This window comes from Camelus dromedarius, chromosome 20 (assembly GCF_036321535.1).
Source record: "Camelus dromedarius isolate mCamDro1 chromosome 20, mCamDro1.pat, whole genome shotgun sequence".
NCBI lineage: Eukaryota > Metazoa > Chordata > Mammalia > Artiodactyla > Camelidae > Camelus > Camelus dromedarius.
The window spans coordinates 14,083,326-14,094,268 of NC_087455.1; the positions used below are offsets into that span (position 1 = coordinate 14,083,326).

The window sequence follows — 10,943 nt, forward strand, 5'->3', positions numbered from 1 at the left end:
TGCCCGGAGCTGGGGAAGTGTCGCCTCCCATGTCTCCGCAAGCTGGTTGGGGGAGGGGTCGCTCCTCAGTTGGGAGGGAAGGTCGGGTGTGGACAGGTGAGTGATCACCGAGCGGGTGTGGCCCGCACACAGTGGGACCAGTAGGGGCTTCTCAAATCCTGGGCCCTCAGAGAAGGTGGGCAGTGCGATCAGAAAACAGAGGAGCACCTCCAGGACAGTCTCCGCTTTCTGTGTGGCTGGAGGGTGAGGCTGCCCCCTAGTGGCTAAGGTCCGCAGGGGGCTGAATTTTAAGGAGTTCAGGGATTAAATGTGACCACCTTCCTGACCTGGGTCCTGATGCCTCCCCCTCTCACGGGGCCGGGCAGGCTGGGGATGCCCTGGTGTGAGGCCAGGGGTTTGGGAGCCAAGGTCTAATCATCAGGGTGAGAAAACTGAAGCCAGGGGTGGGGTAGGAGATGGTGGTGATAGATTGTGTTCCTGGCGAGGGAAGAGAATGAGGGAGCAAATCCTGAGATATTTAACAACACATCAATAAAAACTATTTATTGATCTTCTGTGTGCGGTGGTGCTAAGCTCGTTAAAAAATCCAGTATCGTTACCCCACGTCTGTGGTAGTTAACAGTTATGTCATTCTTAACGTAACATAGACATTTGATGAGCATTATCTCATGTAATTGTTACACTTAATGTAGGAGGTAGGTTTTATTATTTCTACTTTCATTATTTCCACTACGCCATTGAGGAATCTGAGGCTTTGAGAGGGTACGTGCCAGTTATCTTTTCCAATGTAGCAAATTCCCCCCAAATTTAGCAGCTCGAGACAACAATCACTCATTTAGTTTTTAATGCAGTGCGTTGGTAATTTGGGCTGGGTTCTGCTGGGCAGTTCTTCTGGTCTCAGCTGTTTCAGTGAGAATATCACACATCTATGGTCAGATGCAGGTCAGCTAGGTGGCTCTGCTTCAAGGGATTGGTTGGCTGGAGGCTGGGATAATGATGGGGACTGGTCCATATGGGTCTCATCATCCAGCAGGCTAGCTCAGGCTTGTGGCTTTGCAGTGATCTGAGAGAGAGAAAGCGGAAACAGGAAAGGTCTCTTGAGTCTCAGGCTCAAAGCACTGGCACTCCTACTTAATTCTATTGGCCAAGGCAGGTCTGTAACTAGTCCAGAATCAAGGAATGGGGAATATAGGCTCCTGATGGGAGTGGCTGTGAAATTGCAGAGCAAAGACTGAGTGTAGATATAGGGAGGGGTGGAGAACTGGGGCCATTTTTGAAATATATCACTGAGTGGATATAAGGAATGGGTCCAGGTGAAGTGGGGTTCCCAGGCAGAAAGAACAGAATTTTCAAGGCCCCCTAAGACTTGTAGGCAGGAAAGAGCATGTGTTTTTGACAAGTAAGCTGCCTGCAATACAGGAGGAGGATGTTGGAGAAGTTAGGGATGGGGTGCTATTTGGAGCACTTCATCTAGGTTAACTCACTCCTCACAGCAACTCCAGGGGTAAGCACTATGTTTACCTCCTCTCTTTCCAAATGGGGAAATTGAGGCACAGAGAGGTTGAACAACACCCTGAGTCACACAGCCAGAAGCAGCAGGGTCAGGATTCTTACCCAAGGTCCAGCTATAAAGCCCACACCCTGAACCACTTGTCACTCTGCTGCCACCATGACAGGTGGAAGAAAAAACGTGGGAAAGAAGGGTTCTGGTATAGAGTGTGAGGGCTGAACGCTGAAACCTCTTTCCTTAGCAGCCTAGAGACAATAAGGTAGAGATTGCTTGTCATTCCTGTTTGCCCCAAATTAGGACTGCTTCTTTCTGCTTGGAGGTGGGAAGGAAATAGTCCTTCTGACTCTGTGACCCTACCAGTGGGTGTGCAATAATGTCAAGTGTATTCACTAGGAGACTTTCGTTTTTAAGCAGCAGAAACCAATTCCATGTAGCTCAAGTTTAAAATGAAGTATTTCTCGGGAAAATACTAGGACAGCTCACAGAATGAGATAATCTTAGAAAGGGCGAGAATAGACAGGCCCCTGGGACCTTGGTGGCTGGCAGAAATTTGTGGGCTCATTCTCTAGTTTGCTGCCAGCTACATGACTCAGTTCTAAAGACTCTCAATCACCATGTCTTTTTGTTTACGTTCTGACTTCTCACGGGAGAGAATCTGGCACAGCTTTGGTCATGTGTTTTCACGCTGGACACATTGGGTCTGGCCAGGGGAACAGGGACATGAGCACAGCTATTACCTTGGGGGAATGACTACGAAGCCACACACTCAGAGTCCACGGGTTGGTGGCAGGATTAGTTCTAAGCACTGCTACCTACATCCACCTGGATGGTCCCAAGGACACATCACTTCCCAAGGAAAGGAGCAGGCCTTTCTCTTCTGGGAACCCTGCAGTTCCAGAGAGTCTGACCAATCTCACATTCTACAGACATAAATTCTCTGCAAGAGCATTTGAATATGATTTTATTAATGGAATTTATTTATTACTTTTTTTTTTGGGTCCAGCAAATAGTTTTCACTAAATTGTAGCAATCCAAGGCAGATGATAACTTTAAGCTCAAACAATTTGGCCAGGCAAAGATTATATTTCTACAATAGTGCTTTCCAATCCTGACTTCCTAAGTGATCAGGTTATAAAATATTTATTAGTGGTTCAAAGGCATTGCTTTTGCGAATTCAATATCTTCTCTAGGAGAGCTGTCAGGGCAGGCAGTTCTAGTTGGTTGATTTCACAGCGTGGTGTTCAAAGGTGTTTCCTTGTGTTTGCAGAGGGCTGAAGCTGGGTTCCTTAGAAGATAAGCTTCTCTTCTGAACTTTGAACTTCGTGTGTGATTTGCCCCAAGACTTAAAAGCCTACTTGCAGAGATTAAATGAAATCCAAGTTTCTTTTTTTTTTTAATTAATTGGCTACTTCCATTTCCAGAAGGAAGCATCTTATCTGTGGCGCAACTGGCTTCCATTTAAATATTTTATAACAGCGATCATTCTGACTCTTGCCATAAATACAATTTTCATGGGAACATAGTCTATTAGGAGAGTATTTGGGTTGGGAATTTAAGACTCAGATACTCAACAGGCCTGGATTTGCCACCTTTTAATTCATGATATGACCCTGGACAAACAGTCCAGCATCTTTGTACTTTGTTTATTTCAGTACATGGAATTGGTAAATATCAGTTAGAAATGTGTTCAGCTGCAAATAACGGGAATCCTGATAGGGGTTTATTTTTCTAACCCAACAAGAGTCAGGGAGTCTAGCATTGGCATGGTGACCAAAGGATGTTATTCAGGATCCAGGCCCCGTCTCTGTTCCTGCGACCAGCCTGTGGATTTTGTCCGTATCATAGGAAATATCAAAGGGAAATGTTAGCTGAGTTCGTTCCCTGTTTTTAGGGAAGCGACAAATGTCCCGGAAGCCTCCCCCAGTAGTCTTCTCCTTACATCTCATTTGCCAGAACTGAAATAAGGCCACCTGGACCCACAAAGGAATCGAACTGAGCATATCAAAGCCCTGATGAAATCAAGAGTTTATTGGTAAAGAAGAATAATGAATGTTGATTAGGAACCTAACCTTGTTCTTTTTATTCCAAAAGTGCAGAAGGAGACTGTCCTTTATTATTGGCTCACTGATTGGTCTTCTGCCAGGTGGCAAGCATCGTGCTAAGCCCTTTTCCCCACGCATCTCAATTTAATTCTCACACGTGTGTGTATGGTAGGTCTACAGAGGTGAACAAACTGAGACTTGGAGACATTAGGTAACTTGCTCAAGGTTGCAGAGTGGGAGGAATTGAAAAAAAAAATCTCTCCTCTCTCTATTGGTTGGAGGAGATTCTCAGAGTTACTCTGAATATGTTGTTGGCCTATGGAGGAGGGGCTTAAAGCATTTTTTCTCCCTTTTTTCACTCCATCCTGTGAAGAAGGGTTGGGCTTGGGGGTAAGAGAGGAGCTCTCAGAGGCTCAGAGCCTCCTCTGAGTTCCCGTGGTGATGTTTAGGGGACCTGGGACTCTTGTCCAGACCTGTGCTTCCCTAATGATGTCTTTGCTCCTTTGTAGATTTCCCAGAGCCGAGCTTTCTCCTTCCTACAACATCGGAGCAAGGTAACTTCCTCACTGCCGCCCCACTGCAAACCTCATGCAGGTCACCTGCAGTGGTTTGAGGGAAACAGAGCAGGATTCAATTGCCCCCACAGCTCTAACAAGCAAGTAACATTGATGAACTGACTCCTACAAAAGGGATGATATTGTAAATAGTCAAGTGCACAGTTTTGGGAGCCAAATTGCTGCCTTTAAAAATTTTTTCAATTGGGGTTTAGTTGATTTACAATGTTGTGTTAATTTCTGGTGTACAGCATAGTGATTCAGTTATACATATATGTTCCTTTTCATATTCTTTTTCATCATATGCTATTACAAGATATGGAATATAGTTCCCTCTGCTATATACGGTAGGACCTTGTTTATCTATTTTATATATAGTAGTTAGGATCTGCAAATCCTGAACTCCCAGTTTGTCCCTCTAACCCCTCCCTTTACACCCTGGTAATCACAAGTTTGTTTTCTGTGTCTGTGAGTCTGTCTCGGTTTTGTAAGTAGGTTCATTTGTGTCCTTTTCTTAGATTCCACATATAAGTGATATCATATGGTATTTCTCTTTCTTTCTGGCTTACTTCACTTAGTATGACAATTTCAAGATCCATTCATGTTGCTGCAAATGGCATTATTTTATTCTTTTTTATGGCTGAGTAGTATTTCATTATAAATATGTTTATAAATATATATATAAATAAAACAACTTCTTTCAGAGTTACGCCTTTGAATTCCTTTCCCACTTCCCAGCTACGGAACTTGAAAGTTGCTTGATTGCTCTACAACTCAGTGTCCTCATTTGTAAATGGGAGACAAATAACAGTGCCTATGTCCTAGGGGCTGTTGTGAGAATTTACATACTTAAAGCCCGGAGAAGAATGCCTACCGCTTTTGTAAGCGCTTAAGTCAGCGCTTTCTGAATGTCCTCTTAGTTATGTTTGTGATTAACTTGCTTTTATAGATTCATTCTTTTGAATGTTGAAAGTCAAAATCCTTGGGGTGGTTCTTCAGTTACTATTTGTTTTTAATGAATCCTGTAGTTATCAATGAATACCTCGGTTCCTGCTGTTAATGCGGAACAAGAAAAATAATAGCTAATATTTGAGCTCTCACTCTTCTGCCTTCCTCAAACACAGATGAGCGGTACAGAGTGAGCTGGGCCCCCTGGAGTTATGCAATATGGTGGCCCTGGGATTAGTCAACCTGGGAGAGATGGCTTGGTAAATAGTGACGATCACTTTGTTTTCTTCACAGTTGGGGCTAAGTCTGCAGGCTTTAAAGCAACTATTTTCCTTGGCGCCAATTTGACTTTCTGCACACACATTTCAGTCACGTGTGTATAGACTCACATCATGGCGAAATATGTACATTTCTCACATGGATCGCCACTTTCAGTAGGCTGCTCTTCTGTCTGTCCCCAGCTTGCCCAGTAGAACATCATCTGGGGGCAAGAGCTCAAAGCACCCGGGTTGCCATGGTATTGGGCAAGTCACTCCCTGACTTGGGCCTTCAGCTTCCTCTTCTAATAGATGATCCCTAGGGCCCCTTCCAGCGCTACCATTTTCCAATATTCACTGAAAGATGCTCTTGGACTTGGGAAGCACAGTGTGCTTGGGAGATTTTAGTTTTGAAATTTTTCTTTTGAGGATTGCCTTAATGGATAGTAAACATACTATATCAAGAAAGCCAAGACTGAAGTTCCTTTTCCTTCCCTAATGTGATGCTTAAATAAAATTCAGTTTCATGGAGCAAACACATGGGGTAGAAATGGATAGGGTCTCTCTTATTTTTGAGCCATCCCAGTGGAGGCTGTTAACAGCAGGATATACCTTCAGCCAGATGGGCTACTGAGCTTGGAGACCCAAGCAGACACAGGGAAAAGACGAATCAGTTGCAGAAATGAGGAAAGGCTGGTTGCTGTGTTGTTGGTTTATTCTCTCGGCTGAATATAGTCAGCCTGAAGGCTATGGAGAAGAGGAAGAAGATTAATCATGCTGAGAGGCTCTCCAACAGGAGCTAGTGGGCTCTGACGTCCCAAGTCACAGTTCAGGGTCTGATGAGTATAACATATTGGAGTGTACTACACATTAGAAGGGCACATACTGATACATGAAAATTTCATTTCATTCGTAGGTGCATATACATACATGCTGATGAAGTATATTTCTTAACATGGATCATGGTCAAAAATGTTGCAAGTCACTGAATTAGTGGGACACTATAGTATTTTACCTTCCCAGGATTAATTCTTCCCACTTCCCTCTGGTAACAGCACCTTGATTCTCCTTTCAACAAGGAAAGGAGACTGTGCCCCCTAATTGGACATAGTTTTGGTGGGGCTGTCACTCAAGGTGTTCCATCTTCCTCGGTCAAAAGATGGTCACATGATGCACAACAAGTCAATCAGGTGATCGCTCCAGGAACTTGAATTGGGAGAGGACACACGCAATGGCTGAAAATAATTGAAGATGCTTCATTCAGAGGAGGTATCTGGGAGTTAACAATTCTATTTTTCTTGCTGTCTGGATCTTTGAACTCCCTTGACTTTTTTCCTTCCAAAATAGGATTGTTCAGCCATTGGGTTGGCTCTGTGAAATACCTGTGGAGCACTTACCCACTTTTTTTTTTTTTTTACCACTTGGGTAGGTTGAGCTGTTTTCTGTTGCTAGAAACCAAAGAACCCTTCCATACCTGAGGGCTTTGGTGTTATTGGATCCTCATTCTGCTGCTTCCTGCCTGTGTGGCTGGATAATTGCTTAACTTGTCTAAGCTTCTACTTCCTCTTCTGTAAGATGAGGATAGTAATGCCAGGTTGGAGGGTATAGATAATATTTATATGGGCACTAGCCCTAGACCCTCAGTTAGTGGCAGCTACTATTGTGAACCAAATTGTAATCATCTTTGTTTTACTAGTGATGACTTTCCACTTATTAAAATGTCTGTGGAGCGAATGAATGAATCCAGATGGCAACGTGGATTTTCACAGCTGAAACCCACAGCTGAATTTCTTTAGACAGTTATAACCTCTTGGATATTAAACATGTGATTTACTGTTCAAAAACTTAATAGGGAAAAAATCTCCATGACCTGCAATTAGGCAAAAGAGTCCTTACGAATGATAACAGAAGCATAAATTCATTAAAAAAAATGATAAGTTGGACATCATCAAAATTAAAAAACTATTACTCTGTGAAAGACAATGTTAAGAAAATAAAAAAACAACCTAGAGACTTGCATCTAGAATATATAGAACTTTTAAAACATACAATCTAATTTAAAAATGGGCAAAAGACTTAAACTGACATATCACCAAAGAAGACATATGGAAGGTAAAGAAGCACATTAAAGGATGCTCAGCATAATTAGTCACTAGGGGAAAACAAATTAAAGCCATAATGAGATACAACTACATACCTATCAGAATGGCTAAATAAAAATACCGACAATACCAAGTGCTGATAAGTATGCAGAGCAACTGTAACTCTTCCACATTGCTGATGGGAATAAAAAATGATTCAACCTCTCTGGAAGACATTTTGATAGTTTCTTATGAAGTTAAACATACACTTACCATGTGGCCCAATAATCTCACTCCTGAGAAATGAAGTGAAAACTTATGTGTACACGTTGTAACAGCTCTAATCGTTATCATTCTAATTGGAAACGAGTCAAAGATCCTTCAGCAATTGAATAGATATGCAAGCTGTGGTATAGCCCTACAATGTAATAAAACTCAGTAACAAATAGGGATGAACTACCGATGCACACAACAAACTTGGATGAATCTCAAAAGCGTTATGCCGAGTAAAAGAAGCCAATTTCAAAAGGTTACATGCTGTATAATTCCATTTGTGCAGAAATTAGGGGAGGGTGGAGGGTGTGACAGTAGAGAAATAGCGCCAAGGTGTCCTTTGGGGGTGATGGAACAGCTCTGTATCCTGATTATGGTGGTGGTTACATGCATCTATACGTGTGTTAAAATTCATAGAACTGTACATGAAAAAAATCAATTTTCCTGTATGATAATTAAAAATGCCTTTTCATCATGGAGAGAAAGGTGGTATTCATTTGGAAATTTCTGGTATCCTGTAGACCTGCCCCATCCAATATAGCAGCCACCAGCCACACGTGCCAATGGTGGTCCAGATGGAGGTGCGGGGCAAATGTAAAGGCCCTCTGGGTTTCAGAGACTTAGCGCACACACACACAAAGAATATACACTATGTCAATCATTTTTTTATGTTGATTATATATTGAAACAATACTATTTGGATAGATGGGTTAAATGAAGCATATTATTAAAATTAATTCCAGCTCTTTCCTTCTACTTTTAAAAATGTAGTTACTAGAAAGTTGTAATTACAATATGTACCTTGCGTTATATTTTTACTGGACAGTGCTGCTCCGGGTGACGTAATCAGGGAGGAACGGGGAGGTCTGGATTGTTCTCTGTCCATCTGGATGGGCAGGTGTAGGACTGCCCCACTCAGGGCTGAACAACAGCCACCCAGCCTCCTGCCCTTGGGGGCCCGTCTGTCTGAGAGGCGAAGGCCACTCTCCACATCTGCTTGGTTTCCTGTCTGTCTGGCTTTTCCTACCCTTTGCAGGAGAAGGAGGCGAGGGCAGGGTGAGACTCTGTTTACCAGGGCAGGGGTGGGAGATGGATTAGATGTGGATGAGATTCGGATCTTGTTAAACGTGAGCTGGAATGCCACTTCAGCCACTAGTTAGCTGTGTAGCTCTGGATCTTTCTTAACCCCGGTTTCTTCATGTGCAGGAGAGAGTAATAGTTCCCCCCCGGGGGGGATTCCTTACCTCACAGGGCCGTGGTGAGGGCAGACAGGGAGCCCTGGAGACCCCTAGTAGGCCTTCAGGTGACGATCATTTTGCTGTTGCTCTTACTGCTTCGTGTGGTGTTCGCTGTCCCACGTCAGGCTCTGCGTGCTCTCTCTCTCTCAGTTGAACCCCGCAGGCACCCTGCCCAACTTTTCTCCCTGATTCAGCACTGAGAAATGCCGAGGCCAGCTTTCCCATGAAGCTGCTTGTCAGCAAACACCCACTCCTGTCTCCACCTCCCCCACGTGTCAGAGACAGGCCTGGACTCCACGTGAGGCCTGGGGTCGTTCCAGCGCCGGGGCTGGCGCACACACACCCTGCCTCCCGGAGTCTTCAGGGCTGCGCTCCCTGCCCGTGAGATTAGAAATTGGAGGCTCCCAAACAGTGCAACAGCGCGGGGGGACAAAGCCCTCCAACCACCTAGTGGGGAGGAGGCGAGGGGAGGGCAATTTTCCTGGATTCTGTTTCAAAAGCATCAAAGCCTTGGTTTCAAACATGTAGTTGATGTATGGTCTGCCTTTTCCACTTTCTCCCCTTTGCCTTCAGTTTCCATTGAGCTTTGACTATGTTATTCTTGTTGCCTGCCCCCTATTGCCCAGTGTCGCCATCAAACGTTAGGTAGGTACAGAGTAGCCTTCTCAGCTACATAGATTTTCATCAAAAGAGCTTGTCAAGTCCCCGTCTGGGCCCGGCGTGGCATGGGACGCCGTGGAAGGGAAGTGAAACAGACACGAGCGGTCTCTTGGGGCTCACACATAATGGTGGGCACGGTTGCTACCTGGTAGGGCTACCTTGATCACCGCCAGGACTTGGAGAGCGGTGAGGTTCTGTCAGATCCCAAGTTCAGAGGGCCGTGCTTTAAAAGCCTCAGAAGCAGGCCCGGGGTGGGACCTCGAGCCACCTGAAGAGGCTCTATTCCATGAGACTGGCAGTGATCAACCACCTGGGTTCTGGAATCTGGTTTGCATCCGGGCTCTTCTGCTCGGGAGCCTCCAGGGTGCGGATCCTAGTCTTCTCGAGCCTCAGTTTCTCATCTGTGACCTGGGATCACAATACCGGCCTCACAGCTTGTTGTGAGAACATAACACGTGTCATTCATTCATGGAGCTGCCGCTGTGAGCTAGGCACCGTGCTAGCCGCTCTACAGGGGTCTTCAAATTTACTTCTCGGACAACTGCATGAAGCAGGTATTGTTTCTACCTTCATTTTGCAGATGAGGAAATGGAGGCTCAGAGAGACTTAAAAATATGCCCAAGGTCAGTTGGCTGATGTAGGAGAGGGATTTAAATTCTAGCACTCGGCCCCCAACCTCCTCCAGGCCTGTGCTCAGGTGGGGACAGGGAAGGAGGGGGGTCTGGAGCTGAGAGTCCTCCCCGGGGAAGCGGGAAGTGGCAGGACGTGGGACTGTGTGTGAGCTGAGGCTCTAGGCCTCCGAAGCAAGCCCCATGGTCCCGTCGGGCTTCACTTATAAGACACAGATGCAAAGGGAAAGTTTGAGAATTTTGAGATGGTCACTGCAGAGCCTGAGACCCCAGGTGTGGGGCCTTCTGAGTGTGCGGCCCTGTGTGACAGCACTGGTCAGGTGCTCAGGAAGCTGACACTATTTTAAATGCTTTTAATGGCATAAACTTTTCTAAAGTGAGAAATAAATGCTCCCCCCTCCTTTTTTTTTTTTGACTCTAGCTCTTGGGAGTGGATGCACCTGCACGGATGTGTATTTTAAAACATCGGGCACTAGCTCAGACTGGGTGACTTGGGGAGGAAGAGCATCCAGGCAGGTATCTCTGCTGTCCCTGCAGCGGTCACACTTTAGGACTCCTGAGCTTGCAGCGCTCCTCCCTGCCCAGTTCAGAGTGTTGAATTCACACCTTCCGTGGAAGGTAGAACAGAGCTGTGGCTAAAGGCTTTGATTCCAAAAAAGAGTTTATATTCCCCAAGAAGTCCAGATACTTGGGATTGTTGACCAAGCTCCTGACTCTGCCACTTCCTAGCCATTTGACCTTGGGCCAGTTA

At 45.1% G+C, this 10,943-nt stretch overlaps 1 long non-coding RNA gene across 1 annotated transcript; it reads right to left on the reverse strand.

Moving 5' to 3' along the window:
- Positions 1-528: 528 nt before the first annotated feature.
- On the reverse strand, positions 529-9,106 carry LOC135318686 (uncharacterized). The gene is made up of 2 exons (XR_010376960.1): positions 8,910-9,106; positions 529-1,063 (listed from the first exon to the last, which is right to left on the reverse strand). It is a non-coding gene; the product is annotated as an uncharacterized LOC135318686 (long non-coding RNA).
- Between the last annotated feature and the right edge of the window lie 1,837 nt (positions 9,107-10,943).